At 40.7% G+C, this 26,230-nt stretch overlaps 1 protein-coding gene across 5 annotated transcripts in view; it reads right to left on the bottom strand.

Moving 5' to 3' along the window:
- The window catches only part of LOC105678865 (homeotic protein spalt-major-like), a 145,266-nt gene that overhangs the window by 35,497 nt on the left and 83,539 nt on the right, over window positions 1-26,230 (bottom strand). The gene's annotated exons all lie outside the window — the stretch shown is intronic.

Here is a 26,230-nt window from a genome sequence, read left to right as displayed (position 1 = left end):
TGACCGATACGGAAAATAAGGTCTCGATCCCGGGGGAGCAGCACGGTAACGTATCGCCGACTTCTCGGAATCTCGCGAGGCATTATGTTATATGGGTATAAATAACCGAACAGGAGCAATAATACGTAATAATATATCAGTCCGGATTTTAGTGCTGTAGCTAGGTCGGTCGGCCCAGCGGTCGTAATTCATCGCGCAACCCAGCTCACCCTATATCTATATATATAAATGTACGTATAACTCGGCGTATATCGACGACGACCAAGAGTTCATGTGAGTTTTGCAGAAAGAGACCTTCGATCGGTGCTCGCGATAAAAATTGAAAAAGTCAATCGATGCTTCTTTTCTTATCGCGAATCCGGAAGAATCGCGAGATATCGCGAGATATCGCGAAGTAAGGAATTTCATTCAATTATCACGATAAGACGGCCTTCCGAAAACTGATAAAATATTTCTATTTATAAAATATTTTTTTCTCTCTCACTCTTACGTATCAAACGAAAATAGCGCAGTGGCTATTTTCATCGCCTATACTCCGTCGCCTTCCAGTGTATTCCGCGCACGCGAAAGTCTATTTGCGTAATTGCACGCACTTATAAATTATTGGAAGAATTTGCGTAAGAATGAAACCGAGTCTAGACTACGAAGCGACCCCGCGATGCCGAAGTAGGGTCGGAAGTTAAGTTAGGTTCGGTTACACGAGAGGGTTGGGGCGGCAGATTTCATCATAATAATTTTCCAGGCCATTAAGTCGGAGGGGGTGAACACGATCTGCTTTTGCATAAGGAACTAAACAATCTTTCCAGCAAGACTGGGGTGAGTCGCGCTTCTGCCTCCGCCCTTCCTCTGTGAAATCCAACACTGCAGCATGTTCGCAGGATCACGAAGCTGCCGAAACATCATTTAAACGACTGCATTTTTCTTCGCGCAAAAACGAATTATTTTCGACAAACTGGCGTATTGAATGTATACAAATATTGAATTAGACGTGTTTTACAGGCAAGAATTGAGTAATGATTGCTGATATTGATTTTAGAAAGAAGAAATTTTACGCAAAATTTTCGTCTCACGCGCGTTTTGCGTACAATTTTTGAGTATATTGAGATCCTGCAGCACTCTGGAAAGTCGCCCGGTATTCTCGGGCTGCGCGTGATATCTTTCAATATTTACCAACCGTAAGCGTGCCGGGACTGGCGTTGCAAGCATTAATATTACATTATATCAATAAGGGTGGTTTGAAAAATCAGGGGTGCTGCGGCAAACAGATAGGCGTCGTTGAGGCTTCGCGTTACTCCGCAAACATTCGACTCCCTTTCCCTTTCAATCTTCCTCCTTCACTATGTTTTTCACCTTCGGGCTAAAAGATATTACACGACCGGCGTCGAAAGTAATATCATCTTCATTCGTGCGCGCACGTAATCGAAATACAGTGTCGTGTTGAAATAATAGTAAATACTGCTTTATTAGATTTCTAAACGAGTGTATGTGACGTAATCAACGTCGTAATGTAGATATAAACACACAGCATTTGTCATCTGAAATATGAGGAGTCAAACGATGGCAATTAAGCGCGTTAAATAAGAAGAATAAGCTGGATGAGTGAGTCATGGCACGGGAAAGCAATTGTAACGAATTCCATTTATAAAAATGCAATTCGGAGATCGCGCGCGCGCGATAGTAACACGATCGATGTCGCTGGCAGTCGCGGTGAAAAGACATGCGACACGTTCGATACAAATTTATTTTGCAACGCGTATCGCGAAAGAGAAATTTAGATAAATTTTTACTGCCATGTTGCACAGTCGTTTACGAATGAATATTATACCTATACAATATTCAGCGTTATATATTTAGAGTAAAACTACTAGATGAAATATCCGATTGCTTTCAATAAATGTTTTACGATTTACATAAATTGCTAATCGATATAATTAGTAATTTAGTACAATTAATCGACGCAAGATATTGCGTTGACCCTTCTTTAAGAATTCGTTTTGCTTAATAATGATTTCTTTCCCCTTTTTTCAAACTAAGATTGTCAGCGTGAATCGTGGAATCCGGATCGACACATAGCACGCGTCACTGCGCTTTTCACATGGAAGGTCGAGACGTTTTCAGGACGAGATAGTTCGGCAGCCAGAAAGATATCCGCGGTGGATTCTATTTATAAAAGTGCATTTCAGACGAATAGTCGAGCATACAATAGTGATCAGCATAGAGGCTCCGCAGACACGAAAGCGTAGTCCATTCCGGTGGCGATAGCGTGGTGTGGCGCGTCGTTATGTGACGCGGCTGGCGGAGGGGTGCGCAGAGGGTAGCAGATAAATCAGAGAGCTGCAGTGCTCCACGAGCGTAGATCACGGGGACGTACTCGCCTCTTTTATTTTCATTTCGCGTCTCGAAAACCGCCGAAACGAAAATAGCACGAGATGAGGCCCCGTGAGTTGCTCGTGAAACTCACGCGCGGATATACAGGGTGAGCCTAAGTCATCGTCTTTTCTTTTAATGCCAAGCTCTCTGTTACACGACACTTTCTCCCTCCTCCTCGCGAAAATTCGATTGCCCGCATACTTGGAGAGATGCTTATTTTAAAGATCGCAAATCTTCTTGCCAATGAAAGCTTCAGCAGTTTAAGCAATCGAACGAAAATATCTTGCTGTTAAAATACATTCGTACTAAATTTGCATTACGACAGAAATTAATGTGCGATTTAAAGATGCATCTGTTTAATATCCATCATCAAAGTTAGTGATAAGTTTTCGTCACTGAGCTAACGTCGGATCCAAATTTTTTTAAGAGTTCGGCCGTCAAATGATAAGTGGTTCGCGACACAGCGTATGTTTCACTTACGTAGATGAAGTCAGAATTCTATCGTTCCGTTCGCGCACCGCGCGACTTGTCTTCTTTTTTTTTTCCGGCGTCACCTTCGTGACCACTTCGTCATCCGAGCTTCGCGCTTACATCTCGTACTTTTAATAAATCCTACGGTACTGTCTTTCCGGGCGTTCTTCTAAACGATGCAACGACCGCAGGCTTCGCGCTAATTGGCGCCTGACCTTCGGCGCCGCATCCTCCGACGAGTGGAGCAGCTGAGAATTATCTCGTTCCGCGACGCTGATCGCGCGCGTTAAGAAGCCCTCGGGTTTTTCGTTTTCAACAATAAATTTTTTTGCCCTGTAATTTCTTCGCGTTTCTATTTATTGCAAAATCAAACTACTAGTGATATAGTGGGCTGTCAGGCTGACGCTAGATGTTCGAGCTTGTGTTTATATATTTATTACATTTGACATACGTTTTGGAATTTTTTCCAGTGTATATAATAATGCAATACTTTTGGGTTTAAACTCATAAATGACAATTGTGATAATACAACACATCACAAATCTACAAGTCTACGACACATTAAGGCGGTACGTATCTACAAATAAGCCTTATAAATTAGTTCGTTGCGTTACAGAATATTTGAAAGAACAACAAAGTTAATGGCTAACGTAAAAATTTCAAACCAAAGTATTATATTATTATATGCTGAAGAGAGCCACGTTCGAGACCGAAACGTAGCGATTATCTTTACTTATTGAGTATTTTCTGGTGTGTGCTACACGAAAAAATATCTTTTTCACAAAATTTTTAGCTGATGAAATGGAAATGCATTATTTATTATGACATACTGTCCGAATTGACTATTTTCATATTAATCAATACAGCTCAATATTCGCGAATTAGAATGCAGTTCTAATTGCGTTTAAAAAAGAGATACACTCATATTCACTCTTGCTCATTTTTTACCTTTAAAAATAGCCGAAAAAATCTACGTGATAACAAACGCAAAAAAACCCATATAAATATTTCAATCAAAAGAAAATGTCGATAAATTTAATGTGCGAAATGATAATAATAAACATCTCGAAAAATACTCGCTACTTGAAAAATCATTTGCATGGCTGTAACACGTCGGACGAAAAAATTGATGAAAACGTAACGCGATAGTTTTCAAGATATATCGAAGAATGCCTGAAACATATGGGGACTCTTAAGAGTCCATCGACATTTTGGATGTAAATAAAAGATACTCTCTATCCGTCGCCCCTTCTCTCTCTCTCTCTCTCTCTCTCTCTCTCTCTCTCTCTCTCTTTCTCTTTGGCTCGTCTATTTTTCTTACTTTCGCTGGCGCGTGCTCTAGTGCAGACGAGGTTCATTCGGCTAGGAACCTCTCTCATGGCATTCTATACTTCCCATGGGGAATGACTGGAAGCGCCAGTCCTCTATAACGCGTCGCCGCCAGTTGGCTGTCGTATCGAGAGAATGCCGGGAGAATGTCGCATCGGGAGATACTAAAGCGTAGGCGGAATCGACGTAGTGACGGATAAACGCAGGTACAATCTTTAAGGCGTCGATTGTAAAAGTTACTAAATGTCCTCGTTTCAACTGCAACGCGCGGAGACCGTTGACAACTGCAATGACGGCGAATGCAATAAAATGAGATTATTATCGGGATAAATCTCCTTTCGCATTTCTTTTTTGCATAAAACACAAAGACTTTTGCTAAAGCTCTCGAGTAGAAATGTTAGAAGCAACTCGGGAACAATTTATATTTTTCTACAGATAGAAATTCGGATTTGTAAGAGTTGTGTAATCAAATATGCGACATCGTAATTTCTAGATGCGGTAAATGACATTCAATAGATAAATTCACCGTTTATCGGTGGAAAATGGAATAAAAGATAATGCCGAGTATATTACCTCATAAGTAATGTTAGTCAATACAACGATAAGATTAAATATTTTCGCATTTATTATCGTAAAATTGCGAATTGTCGCGCGCTTATCAACGCTTATGAATACATAATGTTCGCGATGTATGCGTTTGCATTTGGAAAGTACGCACTGTTCCACTGTCACAAGTGGGACAAGTATGACAAATATTTGTGGTCTGCTTAAAAACTCTTGAATATTCTACGCGAATGGTATCGCTCCGAGAAAGAAAAACGCTGACAACGAACAATATTTAATTCTTATAATAATACGACAATTATTTTGACAACGTACGCGATGATTAATATATTTCCGGATGATTACTAATCATTATCATGAATGATTAACAAACTGTTATCTCAAGCAAAAGAAAAAAAAAGAACAGTAATTTATTTATATATCCAATATCGATTACGATAAAACGAACTAATTGTAAAAATATTTAGTCGCACACTTTGTAGCACATAATGTGTAGACACTCAAGCGACATTTCTTTGTCTGCTAAAAATGCAGAAATATTCTTTCACGAGTGTCGTTAAGCTGATCACCTTCGTTTCTTCAATGTCGGATTTCCATTTATTTTCAAGTATACCGCACGAAGTTCCAAGGTTAAGAATCTGGATTCTGACGCGTTGGTGCAATTATATCGACAGGATCATATCGCGTGAGCTTCGAGAGCGCGCGCGGTCGTTGTCCTTTTTCTCTTCGTTCCGATGACACGTTTGCCAAGCATATAAGCGACGCTGCCGAGAGGACCGTCGATCACGCCGACGTGACAGTTGCAGCTAAGCCCAAAGCACGAGACGACGAGCCGTGGCTAATTGCCACGCGTAACAAAAAGCTCCGTTTCGCTTTCGCCTGCGGTCCCGGACGTGGCCTCTCTCTTCCCTCGCGCGCCCTGATGTATCTCTTTCGCTCCGCGAACTCGTGCGAACCCACCGCTCCGCTGCCGCTAGACGGAAGGCCGCGCGTATGCGTGCGAGCAGACCACACGGGCACACGCCGTCGTCCGCGTATTTTCATCAGCGCGCGCGCCAAAGAATCTGTTTGTCATTTACGTTACGTTCAACCTTTAACCCCCCGGTAAAAGGATTTTCCATCCAAGTATTTTTTATTAAAAATATCACTGGCGATTGAGAAGAATGGATAACGTGAAAAAAACGAGATAATTTTATTCAATATTTTCTTTGATATCTTTAAGATGTTCTCGGTATCCTTTTTCGGGCATTTAATGCTTCGATAAATTCAACAATGAAGTGAATTGGTCGATAATCGTATCAACCTTGATGCGTCATGTAATAATTCGCCGTTTTATCAGTAACGGGTGCAATCGATTTTTTTAGATGACACAACGCGGTATCGCGCTCAGATAACAAGCGGCCGATTTATGGTTCCTAGAGGTAGGATGACAGTGAATAGTTAACAACTGTAAATCTTGCGGACGCGAAGTTAATTTCGCTGACACCGCACCGAAGCGGCGCGCGATGCCGCGGCGGCACTCATCGCGAGAATTGCACCAATACTCTCGCGTGCGATCGCTAGAGAGCTTTACAGCGGATATCTCTTCCCGTGGCGGAACCCACCACTCGGTATCGCGTGAAAGTACGAGAACATTTTTTTCACTTTACGGCTATCTAATAAAATAAGAGATTGCCTATAAAAAGAATAAGAGGCACGGCACATCGCGTGTATATATTTGTATTGAGTTGCATCGCGCTGGTACGTCACACAGACACTTGTGTTATAAATTCGGATGTGAGATACCGCGGCGGAGATATCTTGAAGAATGTAAAAGTACTGAACTCGCGATAACCGAAAACAATTTGTAATGCCGGACGATATCAATCGCCGCGGCCGCATGCACGCTCGTTAAGTTACAATTAATCTCCGTACGAGATCAAAACTCTGCTACTGCATTTTCGTAAGTATTCAAAACCACCCGGTATTTTTTTTTCTGTGTCTCTTTTTATCGGGCACACGCACTTTCAGTCGTATCGCAGTGACGGCACGCAAGCGAGCGCATCTGTCGTACCCGCGTGCAATAAACACGTGCGCGCGGGAAAGTATGTTAGCCCGATCTTTACGCGTGTGTAAATCTAATTCCCTTGACACCAATAACAGTAGGACGAATCTCGCCGCATGGTGGAATGACATGCTGCATTATACGCGTAATGCGAGGATGATTCTTTCGCCGCTGTGCGAAGGAAAAATTGAGTGCAGTTAACTTTTTGATCAAATAATTCATACAATTATTTTTGCAAAAATATTTGTTCTATGTGGAGTATATTTTTATTGTATTGTTCAACATACCGAAACTAGTTTCTACGTTTGAGTTCGAATCTTATCTGCGGCTGCAACTACTGTGTACGATATTGGAGGCTCCCTTAGGGACATTCAATCCCCGCGTATCTCACTTAAGCGAGGCTGAATGGATTAGATGACGAGTATCGAAAAGTGAGGTTCTCGCAGACACAGACATCAGATTTAATAATATTAAGATTCTATGAATAAAACATCGGTTTACTATATCAATCGTACAATTAGAACTGTTCATTATGCAGTAAAAACTATCTTAAACGGAAAAAATGATAAATTATATAGTTTAACGACGTTCGATAAATCAAATATTATTAATTACATATATTATTAGATATCAGAAGAAAATAGATAGTTGGCAATATTCAGAATATAATTTTTAATTTTATAATATATTTATTTCTGCGGCAAATCGTGCAGTGTTGTAGCCGATGTAGGTAACAGCAGCCGTCTATATTGAAATCCGGTAAATATCAAACGGGCATCGATCAATCGTTTGTGGTCAATTATATATTATGGAGCTTGGCGTGCGTCAATCGATGTGAGACACGTAAATTACAGTGATCGGCACGGAAACGGTTTCTCACTGATCCAATGCACGCCAACTCAATTAAGCGAAATGACGTACGAAGATAAATAATCGTTTTTGTGCGCGGTTTCGTACATTGCGCTTCGCAAAAGATTATAAATTCAAAAGGAATGGGGTATACGTGATGCCCGCATTAATGAACGCGCGGTGGTGAGCGGCGAGCCGCTTTAAGTGCGAGGCACCGAGAGATTTTTCCGGTTGTGCGATATATGAACGTTCCTAATGAATTAAATGCGATACGGTGAATGCTGCTTAAAAGACGAAAATACACGATCGGCGTAAGGCCACTGTACGAGCGCTAAATATTGAATTGCGAACTGCCAAACAGATGAGCGAGTTACATTATAAAGCAAGATTCAAATATATGCGAGACTCACAGACTTTAAAACTGATGTCACAATGATTCTGATACTTTTTTCTCAATGGCTCTCCGGAAAATGCATCCGATATTCAATAAAAGAATTTATTTTTGAGGACAGCGAGAAAACAAAATCTATTATTGGATATCGGATCCGAAGTCACCTGAAAAAAGGTATCTCGCTGAATCAAACGGCATTATGCGATATGGTAAACGCTATTTGGAAGACGAAAACACGCGGCTGACATAAAGGTCGCATGCAATATTGGCAAGCGCTAAATGCTGAGCTGCGAATTGGCGAACAAATGAGTGAGTTGCATTGTTGAGCAAAATTTAAATATATGCGCGATAGAGTTTGCGATAGGCGAGACTTGACTTTAATTATATTATGAATCCATGTATCGCGCAAACTATAGCTTTGTTTAACAAACGAGCTACTTGCTTTATTTTACTTTATTCACAGCTCACATCATTTCTCGCTTGCCGATACACGCGTATAATAAAGCTGAGCTAACAACAAACAGTGTTCGTAGAGTGAAATCTACGTCCTGACTCATGGCGACGATTCATTCGTGCAAACTTTCGTTTTGCATTTCGGTTAAGCGTAGCGTACGTAAAACTTCACGCTACAGATACTTCCGCTTGCAAATCGCAATATACCGAATTGATTTGCATAAGCAGTTACGCGAAAGCCGTTACCAATCGGATATGTCGAAATTCAGAGCGGTATTATGCTATGAGTAGGTAAATTGTTGAAACGAGCAAATATTGTGATGTTGTATTGCAAATAACAGCTGGATTTACACGCGTAACGTTACGATTGCTACGCATATTTAATTCGAATTCACACGAAAGCGTATCCTAATGAGAATAAGGCGTTCTCTATTTTTGCATTTGATAAAGAGAGCGGAAAGAAGAACAGCTCGGTGATGAAATACACCGTAACTTGAAGGGTTACATTGCGTTACGATGGGAGGAGCGATTTTGCGCCACAGCAAAGAAAATCGTGCAACTTTGGAAAGTTATTTAGCACCGAGAAAATTAATCAGCGAGCAGCATAAGTTTAGATTCGTTCGCCGTCTCGAGTTATACTGTGTTTTTTTTTTTCTTTTGAATATGTACATATTTACAACTTTACGATAAGTAAATATCTAGCAAAATGTATAATACAAAAGTCGGAAAAATTGATAGGATAAATATTCCGTAATATATCAATTTATATCTTTTATCTAAATAATAATACCCAACACAGACAAATAATAGAAAAATATTTAAAAGTACAAAGATGCAAAAAAAAAGAAAATAAAAAAATACTTTGTTCCCAGCGAATCAAGTATAAACCTCAGCGAAAATCTTTATTCACGGCGGTGCACAGTGATATATTGACCGTTAATCTCATACAATCACGTACAATCACGATCACATTAGCTATACGATGTCCTAGCATCGCTCTTGTTAACTCCTTAGCCTTCTCCATAGCCCCGCGAATATGGCGATATGTAATTTCGTATGCACGAAGATCCGCATCAGCATTCGCATTTATCGACGTGCCGGTCGGACGGACGACGATGCCGAAGCCGGTTTCCGCTCGCCAATGAGAACCGCGCGACAGGATGTATAAAATTCGATACCCCGCGGTATGGCAGAGAGAAACGACAAATCCTGCGGATGACAATTTTCTCGTTCGGGTACCTTAACCAAACCTCCCGCCCCTCCCGTGCCGCCTCTATACATCAGATCCATTGAGAACGCGGGACTTCATTGTCCTGTTCGTTGTTTGCCAAGGTAATCCTGTACCGGAGTACAGAAAAGAGAGAAAGAGAGGAAAGGAGGGAGAAAGAGACAAACGGGACGCAAACCTACAGCGCTGCGGAACGAGACCGAACGCTCTCCTCTCTCTCTCTCGCCGACCTGGTCCTGCCGATCTCCGTGTCATCTTCTACCCTCGTCCTCGCAGAAGGACTCCCCCCTCCCTCCTCTTCCGACGGGGCACGACACGGAACAACGCGGTGACATCGGGACAAATTTTCCGCCACAGAAGTCTCGAATGGAAAACGGCGGTCGTGGCGGGCGGCCTGGCCCCGGGGCAAAAACGTATTACATTTTAAAATGACAAAAAGGAGAGACCGGGCCTAATAATGGGGCTGGTCTATGGGATAATATGGGGTATATATACACGTTATACTGTCGGCGACCAATATCGAGAGCCCGGGATGAAACCGTGTATGTACACGGGAACACTCGATGCGCTCTACCGAAAATCGCCGTGTAAACATGGAGGAGCTGCCGCTCCCGCCGTTGTCCTCGTATAGCGAAGGTACACGGCGCGCCGGCAGCAGCCGCCGCTTGACATACTGTCAATCTCGAGTCAGCCCCCAGTTGTCAGTCCCGGAGATCGACGACGTTATCTGATCGCGATAGTTAACGTCCCTCTTGCCGTCCGTCGTTACGTCCGTAAGATTCGGCGATGCGCGGCACTCTCAACCGATGCGATTCGAGGTCGATCGGTTCGATCGATATCTGGAGGTCTCGCGGATCATCGAGAATGCGGATCGGATTTTGAAGTATCGTTTAATAGCGGCGGCACCGCGCCGCTTCGCGCTGCGGGCGCGCTCGCTCGCCGAAGTGCCGGCGCGATGGCCGGGTAAGTGGGTCGAGGTGGTTGGCTGCTATGTTGGGAAAAATGTCATTCGTATCTTATTGTACACGGATTATTTATGGCGCGACTGATAAGTCTTCGGTTGCAAAGAGCAACACGGAAATAGTCGAATAATTATGGAAAAGTACGATATGCAGCGCTTTGAATGCATTAAGATTAAATAATGGTTTAATTAACATTTTAATGTGTTGGAAAAAAGTCTTTGCTACATGTAATTTCGAACAAATTGCGTGTGTGCGTCAAATTAAATAAATAGTGCACCATGTCACTTCGCTAATAAAATCTGACGTTTCGAGTATTCTCTTCGCGATAAAGAAAACGAGCGTGACATTTTTACGGAAATAAAACTATATGTATGATATCTTTTATCCCGAATGGATATTGCAATAAAAGGTTATAGATAGAGCAGTAGGGGGTTAATCCGAATTGTCGGTGTACATTCCGAAAACCATAAGTTCCACTAACACGGCAATATGCGCGGGTTAATCGGGTATAACGACTATCCAGCTTGGAGTCCCGCTTTAGGCGCGTGCTGAAAAAGCGCAAAAAGACAAGTCGATTTCGGTTCGAAATACACCCACGATATCTGCGCAAACGGCGTCGGATAAGTTACCGGTATAAAGTTACGCTCGTGAAGCCGCCAAATCGCCGAGAATCTTCGGGCATTAAATTTGAGGATGGTCCCGCGGACACCAATAAACATTTTATGCGTTCGGCGGGCGCGCGCGCGATCAACTTGAACGGCATCCGATGATTATGACGTCCTATCGGAGGGTGGAGCCGACGAAACGGACGCTAATCGCTTAACATGATTTACAGGCGCGATTAACAATAATGCGAAACGCTGGAAATATCTGTATTCGCCCGACCTTGGATACGTGCCAGCTCCTTGTCCCTAATTTAGAGGTACCGGCGTTTCGTTAAAATCTACGGCGACGTCAACTGCGGCGAGTCTGTCTGAAACTGCGTATGATAAATCGCATATGACAAATTATCATTCGTGCAGTTTTGATGTAATTGCAATCTTACAGTGCGTGCAAACACGAACGTAATTTATTTCAAGCGAATTCATCATCTATCCGTGTCTGTAAAAGAGAATTAAAAATGCACGAATAATAACGATTGCTGGATGATAAATTTCCGACCATAATTTGGGATGTAAAGATTAGTGTGAATTTTCGTTACAAACGGCGCGCGCTCGCAAGACGGATTATTCAATCTCGATTCACGCCTGAGGAAAATCGATATCCGTCTACCGTAATAGAAGAGAGAAAGAGAGACTGGAAACGCAACACACTTAGTGAATCATTCGGCGAAGGAAAATCTGCGCGATTTCGACGGGAAATTATCGTGGCGGCGACAACGCACGCGATCCCAGCGTCGCGGATCGACGGGTGGATTTCCGTAATCGGAGACGCGACGGGCCGAAATATGGCGGTAGGAGAGAAAAAATGGCGTCGGTAGGACCGACCGCTTTGAGCTGTCCGATCGCTGGATAGACAAATAAACGGCCTAAGCGTTCCACGTTGGAGAGAGAGAAGGTACGAATTATTATAATGCTTGGATCCTTCGTGGCGGTGCCGAGAGAGGGTTCGCGCGGTGAGGGCGCGACCCGGGCGACAGGCCCGGGATGGATTGTTATTGGTCGAGGATTTAACCCTCTGCCTTCCCGCCCCACCACCGGGCGTGAGTATGCCGCACGTATGATATGCTAACGAGCACATCAGCAGTGCGCGCATCGAGGGACGAGATCCCCTTGCGTTACTGGCTGGCTCCTTGTCGCACGGGGAGGGCCGCTCGCACTGGCGCGCATAGGTATCCGAAAATCCAATCCCTTGATGCATTAATGCCGCGGAAGCCCTATCGCGAATGATTTCTTCCGCGCCGGCTCCATGCGCGCCGTCCAATGACATGGGGATGTTCTCAAAAGTGTTGGGTTTCGGTATTCGATGCTCTATTTCTATGGTCTCTCATAGTACGCCTCTCATTGTCCATCGACGTACCTCTCACATTCAAGGATCGCGTTATGCTATACGCCGTCAGCAATACTCGATTCATTTCTAAGATATTTAATTTAATTTAATCACAACTTTTTTTAATATTTATTGTGTGGTTGATTAATTGCGCTTGTCTCGAATTTTTATAAAGAACCGCTTAACTCGTTTTGTACTGTAAAATGCTAAGTAGAATTCTTATAATAATTATTTTTGTTTATCATAAATAGGATTGTAAATATAATTTGTAAACAAGCCATTATACTTTTTTTTTGTATAGCCTGAGCTTTACATTTTGCATCATCTCTTAAATATGTCTCGCTCGTTTCTACAACTTTCGACGAACTCTGAGTACAATTGCTGACTGGCGAAGTCAGAGTTGAACGGACAAGCCTCTGGAACGTTGCCCTTTACTTAGTAAAAAGCATTTAAAGAGCAACGCTCTGCGCGCACGGGAGTATCTAACGATTACATTAGAAACTTAATTTTCGAGATGAAGTCGGCGTTTTTATGGATTCCCGTGAAATAGTTTCGACGGGTTTCAATTAGTAGGGCAGAGCGCGCGCCGGTACTCGACCGTACCGATAATTGGCCCGCCGACTTAATGCTCTGACAAAAACTTTTGATTCGTTAAAGAAGATCAACGATAGAGACGGGAGTTGTACAGCGCGAATCAGCGATAAAACGCCAACGAAAACTGACGTACGCTGCCGGTGTCCGAAAATTCAGAGGAAAACGTGCTAGCACAAAGCGGCGCCCTCCGTTCGCTTTGCGTAAAAGCCCGGTGTGAAACATCTGACAAATTTTCCAGTTTTTTTTACAATGCGGATCGGAAAGGGCTCTGTACACGGTTTATGTAAGCCCCTAATGTATAATTCAGTGATAGAACTCATACGATATATCAAATGCTCTAAAATCGTAGAGTAATGCTGTGCAAATATTTCGGCAGATTATTATTTGTGGTAGTTCCTATTGTAAAATTTTATCAACACAAAGGTCACTCAGATAGATAGCATTTCATTATTTACTCACATTCCTGAAATTTGATTGTGGAAATTCCTGGATTTCATCTTTTGGATCTAAAAGTCTGCATTGGGATTGCGTTATTTTTATTAAACATTTAAAGCAAATTTCATCAAAGTCATCAAAAAACATGTAAAGCACTGCTCTTTAACCTTTAACGTTATTACGATTTTGAGGTGCTTTATATATAACATCTACACACGGCAGATACGCGATATCGTTTTAGAAAACTTTATTTTTAAATATAATTATAAAGAAATATACGAAAAAAAACGATATACTTTTTTCAACGAAAAAAATAAAAGCCATTTGTTTTGCAAACATGAAATTTAGTTTCGAAAATATCGCAAAGATAACATATCAGCTTACATTTGCCCTCATTGAACCATATAATGCTTTAAAAGTACATTAACAATACTCTCTTGAAAAAAATCGTGCAATATATCGAGCGAAATGTAAAACAAATTATCCGCGAAGCACGCTGGCATTTGTAACCGCGAATCCACGAGCTGTCAGGACGAAAGGATCACCACCCGGTTTTCCCTCATCGCACATTCGAGCGAGCACTGTTACGCGACGAAGCTCTGCACTCCGTTTGCGCCGCTACGAGCGGGAAAAAAAGAGACCGTGTTGCGCGAGTATTTTACACGCAGAGAGATGCGACATGACCGAGAAGGACGCGCGTAGAGAGGCGGAGCTACGGGAAAGAAAGAGAAAAAAATTGAAATGCTAATCTCCCATCGCGTCGAAGGGGGCAACTATGTGCTAATGCGATCCCGTTTAGCCAAGTCACCCGGAAAACGGGACACCCGCCCTGATCTCTTCGTACAAGGAGTGCCCGGTCTTCTTCCCTCTTGCTTTCCAACCCCCCTGCTCCTAGGTACGCGCGTCTATACTGCGCGTTCAACGCGCGTATCCGTGCGCCCGGCCGGTGATCCGGCCGAGCCGATCATAAACGTAACGGCGTAGCGATGACAAAAACACACCGTGCGCATCGGTGAGGGGAAGTCCCCTATTAGCCGCTCATCAGCCTCCAGGCGTTGTCGCTGTTGCGGCGGCGGCTATAACACGCCGCGTCTCTCTACGCCATTGTGTGCGCGACGCCGATTGTCATTATTTCGCGATATCCGCTTTCCGACCTCCCCGCGTAGCGCTCGCTGTGCGACCGAGCGGAAACATTTGGACATATTGGAATACGAGCATTGTGTCAATATACGTCTGCTCTCCTCTCCTTTCTCGCTCTCTCGTTGCCTCTCGCTTCCTCGCCTTCTCGTTTCGCGCGTCTCTTTTTTAATGTGCGTATTACGGGCTGGGCAACATTACGATCGATAGAATCATTCCCACAGTCCGTACCGCGCCTTCCGGTGGTGACGGATGATTATGGACCTCGAGCGGAAAGCGAAACATTTTTATTGTTCCCCCCGGAGCAGCGATTGCTGCATAAAATGTAACTCTCTAGGAAAAAAAAAAAAAAAAACCTTCAACGTTACATAATTTTGTGGAATCGTTAAATCGCAGTATCAAAGCAATCGCGCGTGCCTGGATAAAAACAAAATAACGATGATAAATTCGCGATGATTTTGTGAGAGAATCCAGCGATACTTCATCCCTTTCGTTGTTCCCGCGGAAAGAAAAATATTATGCCGGCGAGTTTTGGAAGGGAAATGATATTTCGAACGAACGCTCGATATCGGGCGAGATCGAGCCGGCCGGAGGGTTTCGGTCGACGTCGACGTCGCGACACGGCGCGGCGCGTGCCACCGTCTGGCGATTAAGTTCTCACGAGCACCCAAGGAGATACATATAGCGGTTGTACATAATGGGCACATAGTGTGTACATGGAAGAAGGTGACGAGAGGAGGCGTCGGTTGGCAATAAGCCCGCGGGGCCGCTTGGGTTTCGGTTCGGGCGCTGGTTGTTAAGTAAATAGGGTATTCCCCGCGTCGGGTTCCCGGCGTCGCCGCTGACGATGGTGATGACGGCTGATAACCCTTTCGCTCGCGCCAAATAATATGACCCTCTTAAACGACGGCGTTTGATGTGTCGTCGCTCCGACGCACATTTTACCGAATGACAGCAGTCTACGCGACCAATTTCGGTGGTCCTCACACCATCCGGCGTTCCGGAGTGCGTGAATGTTTCCTACGCCACCCTCTTGTTCCTACCCCCGGAGGTGCTCAACGTTTCCCGGACCCAAATTAATCCAACTGGCGGACGTCATAATCATCATCCCTCCTTTTCACGCCGCGCCCTTTTCATGTCTCTCGCGGCTACTCCGATAAAATCCTGCCGATCCTTGGTCACTTTTTCGTCCCAAAATTACACATCGATACTTTAGAAAAGATACTCTTTCGACTAGATTTTATCGCGTTCTGAAGATACTAAAAAACAATAATCTATATTATATAATTATAATTAATGCGTATACATATATATTTAAAGAATTAATAAATCATCTTTACAATATGCAATTTTTTACGTTATGCTAATTTTCAAATAATGGTTCTTCTATAATAAAAAATTAAACAAGACAATCAACACGCGATTTTTGCGCTGTATTTATTGCGCATTGGTTTTTAATTGTTTTGTACATGATAATTCATTATCGGTCTTTTAAGTTTAAGGCCTAAGTAGAAATTTAAAAAAAAATGATAAAAGTTAATACGGCATAACAAAGTTCAATTTTAAAAAATATCTTTTATAAATATATAGTATACAAATTATATGTCTCAAGTTCTTTTTGTGCAAAGATTCGAAGTTCTATTCTTTGTACAATCAGATCTTAATTTGGCAGCGGTCCAATTGGGCGTCTTGCCCTTCACTTATGCCAGTGAACAGTGTACAAAATTGGCTTTCCTGCTGGTTTGAACAGTTTAACGCTTGAAATGTTACGTGCAAGGTAATGAAATTAACGTAGGAATAAAAATCACAATTAGTCACAGATTATTACAAATCTCACAAAAAACGTTAGATTTTAATTTATTGTATACTTGTAAAAAAATTTTTACATTGCACAAAAATCGCGAAAATACAAAAATCTCGTGAATAGAAACATAATTTTTTTCAATACAACTGATTCATTCGACTTTGCTAAAATTACCAGAATAAAATTTGTATGCTAGCAGCAGAAAAGATAAAGTTTAAAAATACTCTCTTGTAAATTGATTTTAATTATAATTATTAAATATTAGGTGCTACATCAGTTAAATTAATATTTATAACTCCTATGAAGACATATCCTTTCTATGAATATTTTATAAATTCCTTGAGATTCTTGCGAGTAACTCCGAATACAAATGTCGGATTTTCTCAACTAACTGCGAACGGTTCCTGAATGAAAGTTATGACGACAAATTTCATTAGATGGAGGGTGATTGCGTTTAATGAGAAAGAATGATGGAGCGATTCAATTAGAACTGCGATTCATAGTTTGCAGGCTAAAAAAAAACAAAAGGTCTCAGGCGTATCAATTTACATGTGACAATATTTTATAATAATGCTATAGTGGATAGATTTAGTCAAAATACTGTTAGTATTTTTTATAAGCGTACATATGAAAATCAAATTCATAAAAATTTTTTAATACACGCATTTTGCTATTACGGTTTTGTTATCATCGCTGCTGAAAAAAATGAGATAAAATGATATAACGCAGTGTGTTCTGTCGCTCTAATTTATATAAATAAATTATAGTTTCTAAAAATTTCTGTTTGTTATGCAATTGTATATGAGTTTCTGAAGTTTAACTCACAATGCCAGATTTCCAACCATTTAGAAACACAAGAAAATGTCAATACCTTGACTTTTTTGTCACACAGAAAGTTTTATTCCAAATTAATTAATGAATAAATGAAAGCGTTGAAATAATAGCGTTTAGCATTTCATGTAAATTTTATTTGTGACATAAATTAGTGACAAGGTATGTTAAATGTGATAGAGGTATATAAAAAGTTCATCATTTTATACTTTGTATCTCAATAAAATGAGATACACAGTGTGGAATTAAATTGCTAAGATTATTTAGACTATTTTCGAACAATTCTGTTGCTAAAAAAAGGATAAAAAGTATCACTAAATTATAGCCGTTGGCTTAACTTATGGTATTTACGAGAATAGTTCCACGGACGACTCAAGCTTCGATCCGAGAATGCTATTTCTCGTTATGTACGAGCGCGGAGTTTTGGAATTTGCAACATTGTGCGCGATAATGCTTGTCCTATTTATAAGATATATTTTATTACGGCAGCATCGAACTGATAGGATGTTACGTGATACACAGCGATTAAATACAGGAATATTTTGCATGACGTAATTTTCTTTGTAACGTGATGCGACTAGATCCGAAGATACTATGTCTTGAGGTAGGTTAGGTAATGTTAAGGCTACGAAGCAGCAGCAGGTTCTATAATTTATGACAATGTCATGCATATTCCACATGTTTATTCATACATTAATCTTTAAGACATCTCTCCGTAAGCATATTATTATAAACATTTCTGTAATATTTTAGTATACGATTATTATCATCAAAAATATGCTAATAACATCATAATAACAAATTGACTGCATAATGTTAATATAGTAATGCAAAAAAATTTATAGCATATTATAAGAATCATTCTAAATATAAAAAAAAAAGTCTACTATTTAAATAAATAGCAAAGTATTACAATCTTTCTTGGAACAGGACGCTTTATTTATATTATACGCAAATGTAAACTGTGTCATTCTTTTCTCTTGGAAAGAAAATACATTTTAATAAATATACCGCAACACAGTCAGCCGAACGACTTCGGAAAAATCGGAAAATGTCGAGCTCGGCAAGTGGCTCTTGTAACTCTAGCAAGCGATCGAACTTTTCCATTCGAGACTAATTTGGCGAAACGAGTCAGGTAAAGGTGAAACCGATGTAACTTGTCGGTGAGTTCACGAGTCAGGTTGATCTGCCGACGATATTTACGGGAAAGGTGATGAAAATCGCGCCTAAACGCACGCGAAAGCACGGGGACGTGGAGCGTCGGGAACGTATAAACACGATTGCCGGCATATATGAGTGTTCGTCTGAAATATTGGTCGGATTCTTGGCCGCACTCCCGTGTTCGTCGTCGTATCTCGATATTCCACCTTCTGAAGGCAGATGAGTTTCTTTTTGCTCGCTGCGAGAACCGACCCGCATGCAATCGAGAATGAACGTTTCCGGCGACGCATCGGACAACATTTTTTCACCTTTTACTCGTGAATTAATGCGTTTGAATGTTTTGTTAGTGGGAGAAGGTAAATATCTTGGGACTACTTATAACTTGTGCGTTAAAATTTTTCACCTTTTAAAAACAAAAAAATTCATATAATCGAATTCAATTTGTTTTTATATGACAATACTTCTTATAAACATATCGATAATTGCAAAAAATATAAAAGCGGAAAATTAATTAAATTAGCTGGACTTTAGAGTTAATGTCAACTTGTAGAAAGATGTGCACTTATAATCATAATAATTCACAATGGATATATAAAAACAATATTTATGGTATCCAATAATAAATAATCAGGAAAAATCACATTGAAACTTTCCAACAATTAATTGTCCCTGAATATTTTTCAATTAAATTTCTTTTTTTCAAGTAATTTCTCGATGATTCCATTTTTTCACGTAAAATTCTATCATTTAATTTGAAACCGCGAATAATCTGAGGAGTATTAAAATTTTTAAAATTTAGTTGAACGGAAACGCCTGATCAGAGATCAGGCGTTTTTTACAACGATAATCAGTTTTGTAATTGAATAGTTCAATAATTCACGCTTCGTTATCATAAATTACACGCCGCTTCGTATTACTCCGTCGGCGAGCGCGATTTATGCACACAAATATGTACAATTCTTATACGGCTGATTACGGATTTAATTCGATTTGCGCGAATTATTATATAAACGTCACGTAGACATTATTCGTTCTATCCGTAAGTTCAAGGCAACGTGTCACCTGCGTCGTTTAAAATTTCGCCCATACCCGTCTGACTTGTCGTATTTTATGAATAATTCACGTCACCCAGCCGTAATTCTTAATAACCAGCCACTGACCGTTGTCCTTGAAAACTTTGGCGTAGGATCATTGCGATCGGTATATGTATCGGTCTATCGACTCAGGGTCAGTCACACGGTTACAGTTCAAGAATGACGAAATAATTATATTTTGTAGCCCATAGCGTATACATTTCCGATTCAACCGAGTAGTTTGAGTCAACTATAAATTTAGATACTAGGTATGTTGTAACTATACATATTTAGATTTAACGATAAACAAGTGTCTCGCACAAGTATAAATGTGGCTCTCTTCTTATAAGACCTTTAATAAAAACTCATAGTAGTGTACATTTTTTTAATATATGTTGGGATATAAAAAGGCCAAGAACAGTAATAATATTGCCATAAATTTAACAGCAATTTAAAACGTATGACAGATATTCGTCGTCTTCGTGAAACAAGTTTGTTTAACATTGTGCAAGGTTTTTGCTGGTCTTGCACTGTTACGAGATCGCTAATTCGATCTCGATCGTTACGTGCGAGAAAGTCCAAGAAAGTGAAGATTTCTCAAGAGTCCGCGGCGTCCTCATCGTAGACGCTCGCCTAATGACAACGGCAGATACCGTCCCAGTCTCATCCCGATCAATTTGTTCGTGAAAATCTACCCGTCTATCTGAAGCCCTCGGACACAAGCTGACAGTTCGCATCAACGCGAGGAGGATGCAAAAGAAAGAGAGAGAGAGAGAGAGAGAGAGAGAAACAGCGAGGGAAAAAGAGACGGAAAAAGGAAGATGCTTGGGGACAGAGAGTGACCGCGTCGAGGAAGGAAGGCGAGCATCGGAATCTTTTTGAGGAATTACGGTTACGACACACCGGTCACCTGGATCCCGATCTCTCTTCGAATCTCACGAGGTTCGGTACTGCACGAACCGTGAGAGAAGAACGGATGATATCCCGGTGGGAAGAAGAAAGGGGCCGAGCCGGTGGATCCAGCAGAAGAGGAGAGAAGGAGAGACGATTGGGGACGGAGACGGACGCAGCAGGAAGAAATAAAGAGGCGGAAGACGGAGACGAAGTCGGCGGCAGGATTTACGTAGCGGTCGGTGCTCTTTGACGCCAACGTGGAATCGTCGCCCGGCATCGTTCACCGGCCGGCAGCAAAAAGGAGACCGAATATGACCCGTCATAGGGGATCGTATTAAGCCGCCTTCGCGACTCGCTACTCGATAATTGGCGACCTTCGCCTCTTCCGCGAAGGAATGCTCACCAGGTTTTGCGCAAAGGACGCGCAGAAGAAGCGCCCTCCGCGCCGCTACACAGCTCGATTGCGCTGCGCGCGGATCGGGTCGCGGCGAGACCGCGCGCCCGGCAACGAGGACGGCCGGTGCGCTGCAGCCGTGACGCGGCGCGACGGAAGAAACGGAATGACGAAACGATGCGGGGCATCAATATAAATAATATCGCGGGTAATTGTTCAGCGCGAGACGAGGGCCCGTCGGTAACATGCAAGGTGCCGCATTACTGCCGCGAGGAATTCGCATTGCGGCTTCACCGCCGGTGCGTTTTACCTTCCACTGCGTAGCAGAGTATGTTCCGCCGTGCGTTGCAACACCGGTCGCTGTACGCCGGCAAGTCGTGAAATTAATTCTGCGACAATTGCGTAAAATGACGAACTGGTACACGCAAAAAAGAAAGAAAAAAAAGATGCACATATATATACGTATGTAAGTAGAAGAAAGCTGACGCAGAATTATTCATTTTGATGTTAACATTAAAATTTTTATCTGCATAATATTTATAAACACTTCTTTAAACGTGGCAAAAAATATTTTATTATAATAATGTTGCAGTATGAAATCTTATATTTTATATTTTATGCGTCGAAAGTAATACTCAACAAATTTGGGCAATATCAGAATGAAAAGTACACAAAAGTTATATTAATAATAATAATAATAATAACTGAAACATCTATATTTTAGATTATGGACAATATACTTTTCAAATCCTAACAGCTGTCACTCAGTGATTTTGTCCTTTCTTAATTCTTACGTTTCTCGCTTGTCGTCGCTTTCTCGCTTCGTTCGCAAATGAGAAGACGACATTTCGAATGTCCGGTGTCGGGCTAACTCGTGATCAATTTTTCAGGTACACCCCGGTCATTCGCTTCTCGAGATTCTGCGGAGAGAACGAGCATCGGCATTGTCTCTTGCGGGGCGCTCCTCTTTTTTTTTTCTACCGATCGTCGGCGGCAGAAGAAGGCGAAGAGAGCAAAAAGAGGAGCCCCGGCCCGAATGCACGCGTGCATGCAGGATAACGTGTGCGTGAGAAACACGCTCACATATACTAAGATGTCTAATAGATTGGGGTTGGCAGACGGGACAGTCGCAGACACCCACGCGTTTCCCCGCATCCACGCGATGTCGACCAAAAATATTCACGCACGACAAAGGGCAAGAAACCGGTAAGTCAGCGACTATACTTTTTTCCAGATTCTTCCCTCTCTGTCTCTCGCATGCCACGGCAAAATTCTTAAAACCTTTTACGACTCTGACTCGCTCCAGAATTTATCGATGTGTGTGCATCGGTTAGTTACTCGCGATCGAACGTATGAAAATTTGCCGTACTCGGAAAATAGCAAGAGAAAATTGATCGTACTGAAATCGCTGTCGGCGCGATTTAACCTTTGCATTATTCATTTAGAATGGTTACAAAAAAATCATTGCAATCCTGACTCAGGTCTTTTTCAGCGAAAGAAAAATGCTAATATATTAAAATAAAAATGCTAATATATTATGACATAATATGATGAATAGGATAGCTTTTAAAAACAGAGTTTATGTCCAATTTTTTGTCATCTTTTACGATAAAAATTATAAAATATAGGCATGGTGTATCATTACCATTATAAATATCAATTTAATTCTTTCGTAACTTTTTTCCACAGATTTATGTAAGGTTACATAGAATTTAATATTAAATGAAACGAAAATAAAATGAGCAATAAAATCTAGCTTTTTTATAGGCTTCAATCTTTGGTCTTTCAATTTTTTTCTTTACTTCGTAAGTGGAAAGTCATTGCAGTATTTTCGAGATTTTAATTTTAGTTCATAATTTGCGTCTTTTAGCCCAAGTATACTGTGAGTTACTTATTTAGTTGTGCCAAGACTACTTAATCATACTAATATACACAAAGTAGCACTGAAGAAGAAAATGACAGTGATTTAATGAGAGTAATTTTGTTAGAATAGGACATCTGTAGTCATGTTGTTTTGTCACATGTTCCTCTCCTTTTTTAATGTTCCAATTACTGTGTTATATTCTGAAGGAATATCGAATTTAATAACGCATGGAAGCGCTAACATATAAATATAGAATAAATAAATAAAATAGAAAATAAAAAGACGCAAAACATATTTGTGAAGTAAATACTATAAAATTACATTTTTGTTACACATTTATATATCTTTTATTTTGTTGTTATATTTAATAAAAATATTCCTTTCCGTTCATCGTAATAAAATTTTCAACATTTTTTGACATTTTGAGAGTAATCAGAAGCTACGAATGTAGCGGCTAAAATCATTAACGTATTGGAATTCGGTAGGCGCGACAAAGATTCATGCATTTCTGCGCTATCATACGCTTTACATCATTAACATTGTTTTTAAATCGTGCGTTTAAATAGATGTGTCAGACGCTCGTGCAATTCCGTGCATGCACGGAATGCCGACCGAAAATATTCATAGAGGAAATAGAGAAGAGAAGCACAGTAAGTTATTATATTGCTTTTTATGCTCGATCTTTCTCGAATTTTTGATTTATCTTTATGCACATAATAATAATCAATAATAGATCATTTCTGTAAACTATTTCGAAACTTGATAATTAGAAAAAATATAATATAAATCTAAGAATTTAAAATGAGCTAAAAACTGAGTTGTTGACGCGACTTCGTTCTTAATTTACTCACACTTAAAAGAGTTATAAAAAATACCAAACATTTCGACTCTGACACGAAATCTTTTCCCTAAAACTAAAGGTGCTAATATCACGATGGAATCAGCATAGCGGCTCTAATGAAAAAAAATTTATGTGTATAACGGTAATGAAACATGCAACGCATTTTGTAGTTTCTATCGTAAAAATAATATAGCTGCAGGACATAGATCATAAAAGTGACATGGCCGCAGGCACAGATCATAAAAAAATAATGCGACATGACGCCATGAATACATATTATAAATTTATTCAAATCTTTTGTTAATTACGAAAAAAAACATTTGATTACCTAAGTAAAAAAAGTGACATTTTTGGAAAGTAATATTTATTACAAACTAATATCGGAAGAGACGACGACACTCGGCCGAAAGTTACGATCGGTGAGAGAATTGGACAAAGTTTAAGGATATTGGAGTAACGCCAAAGCTTTCTTCGCACAGACATCGGACAGATGGGATTATATATCGTTCGCAGGTGTATAAAAATGTAGATTACATCGCGTGTTCGCGTAGACAAGTATGATTTCTTCGACAAGCCGAAGAGCATGTTTCGATACGCGAGCAGCATGTCGCGAACAGCATTTCAAGAATCGTCGGGCGCGCAGAGTTTTGAAAATCCTAAGGTTTTCCTTTAAGTTGTCAGTGAGCAGTATAGAATACGCTGACGTGTAGGGGATCGTTGACAGACGAATAGAGAAGTCTCGTCGTGTGTGTCCGTCGTGAGGACGGCGCACGGGCGGTTGTCTGCCGGCCGGCGGCTAATGTGTGACAAGTAACTAAGAACCGTCTAACTGTCTGACTTGTGCCGACTGCATATTAATAGATCCTAATATGCGCAGTCGCGCGTCGTTCTTAAGCTCGGCATCATTATGTCAGCCGTTCGTCCCCCCCGAAACTATAAAGGCCGCACGGCGCTGCGAAACTTGGAATTAAAGCGACGACGCGATCGCGACGACGACGACGACGAAGACGACGACGACGATTTGATACGCATAGGCACTTCCCCGAAACATCAATGAAATACTAATGGAACGGTTCGCCGTTTTCTCTCCCCACGGTCGCATCAGCGCGTGGATTTATCGCCTCTGGGACAGCAGCCACTTGCAGTCTGTCACGGGCGCAAAATGAAAATATGTCGGCGCGATGAAGTGCCGCGTCTTCGTCTCATATTCGTGACCTAAGGATCCGCGTATAGATTTGACAAATTGCATCCGAGAGCGGCGTCCGGGTTCGTCTCGTCTCTCGCTCTCGGTTAATTATCTCAAATGTTGCGGGAATGCTTTATCGGTTGCTATTCTTCGCGTAAGAATGGACGGTGTTTTGACATAAAAAGAAAAAAACTCGGTTCACTGAAATAGCATTTATGACTATTTATTGCCAACGCACCACTTAACGTGTATGCATATCTTTGACGTTTGGTATATATAGATAACGGCATGCTTTTTAATGAGGACATATTTGTATGCATTATCATGATTGTATGACAAATAGATATAGATATGTAAAAAATATTTAAAAATGCGCTTCGTCGAAAACATTTTTTACATTTCCAGTGATATGGAATTCTATTCCGTAATGCGTGTGCTTGTGGCTGTTGTTATATATTGATATTAGCTAGCTGATTATTACAAACTGAGTATTATAAAAAGATAAGCTTCTTTTGAAAAAGATGCAAAATAAAAAGAAAACAACCGGAGCACCGAGAGATAACGGCGATTGAGATAAATTATAAATACATGAATGATACGAAAAATATCAAAAAGAATATAGGGCATATAAAATCGGGAAGAAAAAAAAATGTTTGGTGCGTTATCGCTTGACCGTTTGTCACATATGAATATTTAGACGCGAATATTTACAATGTTACACAATGTATCAGTACAAGGAGACACGGTTATCATGCCTTAACAGTTTTGCTTATTATTAATCGCTCACTGCTTTTATTAACTTGTACACAAACTGATAACTTACATGAATGAATGAATTATAACGTGTTTACTGAAATTTACAAATATATCCGACGAAAAAAAATTTCAAAATAAAATCACAAAGTTAAAAACACGAATTATAAATTACGCGTATCGCTCATAAATATACGACGTGCGTTTTCATAAAACGGTCTACATGTTGCATTTTTCCCTCTCAATAAATAATAATAATCTATTCAATGTAAGTCTGCACGGCAAAAAGGAGCAATGCAAGTTGGCGGAAAAAAAAACGCAATTGTTGGTGTGATTTAATTTTTAAAAATCCACGAAGTTTTGCGGAATAATTTTTTATCAGCAGGTTGGTAGAACTATTCCCCCTCTCCCTTCTTAGTTTCATTCTTGTTGCGATATTTTGGGAAATGTTAATAATGTAAAAGATCTCTCCAGACAGATATTTTCTGACTTTTGCAAACTGTTGTGTTAGTCGACAAAAAAAATTTTAAATTATCAAAAGTTATACACGTGAGAACAAAAAAGTGTAAACTATTTTTATCTTGAATTCATTCATCTATATAAATATGTGCTA

Source organism: Linepithema humile, chromosome 2 (assembly GCF_040581485.1).
Source record: "Linepithema humile isolate Giens D197 chromosome 2, Lhum_UNIL_v1.0, whole genome shotgun sequence".
NCBI lineage: Eukaryota > Metazoa > Arthropoda > Insecta > Hymenoptera > Formicidae > Linepithema > Linepithema humile.
This window is presented reverse-complemented; position numbering and strand designations above follow the sequence as displayed.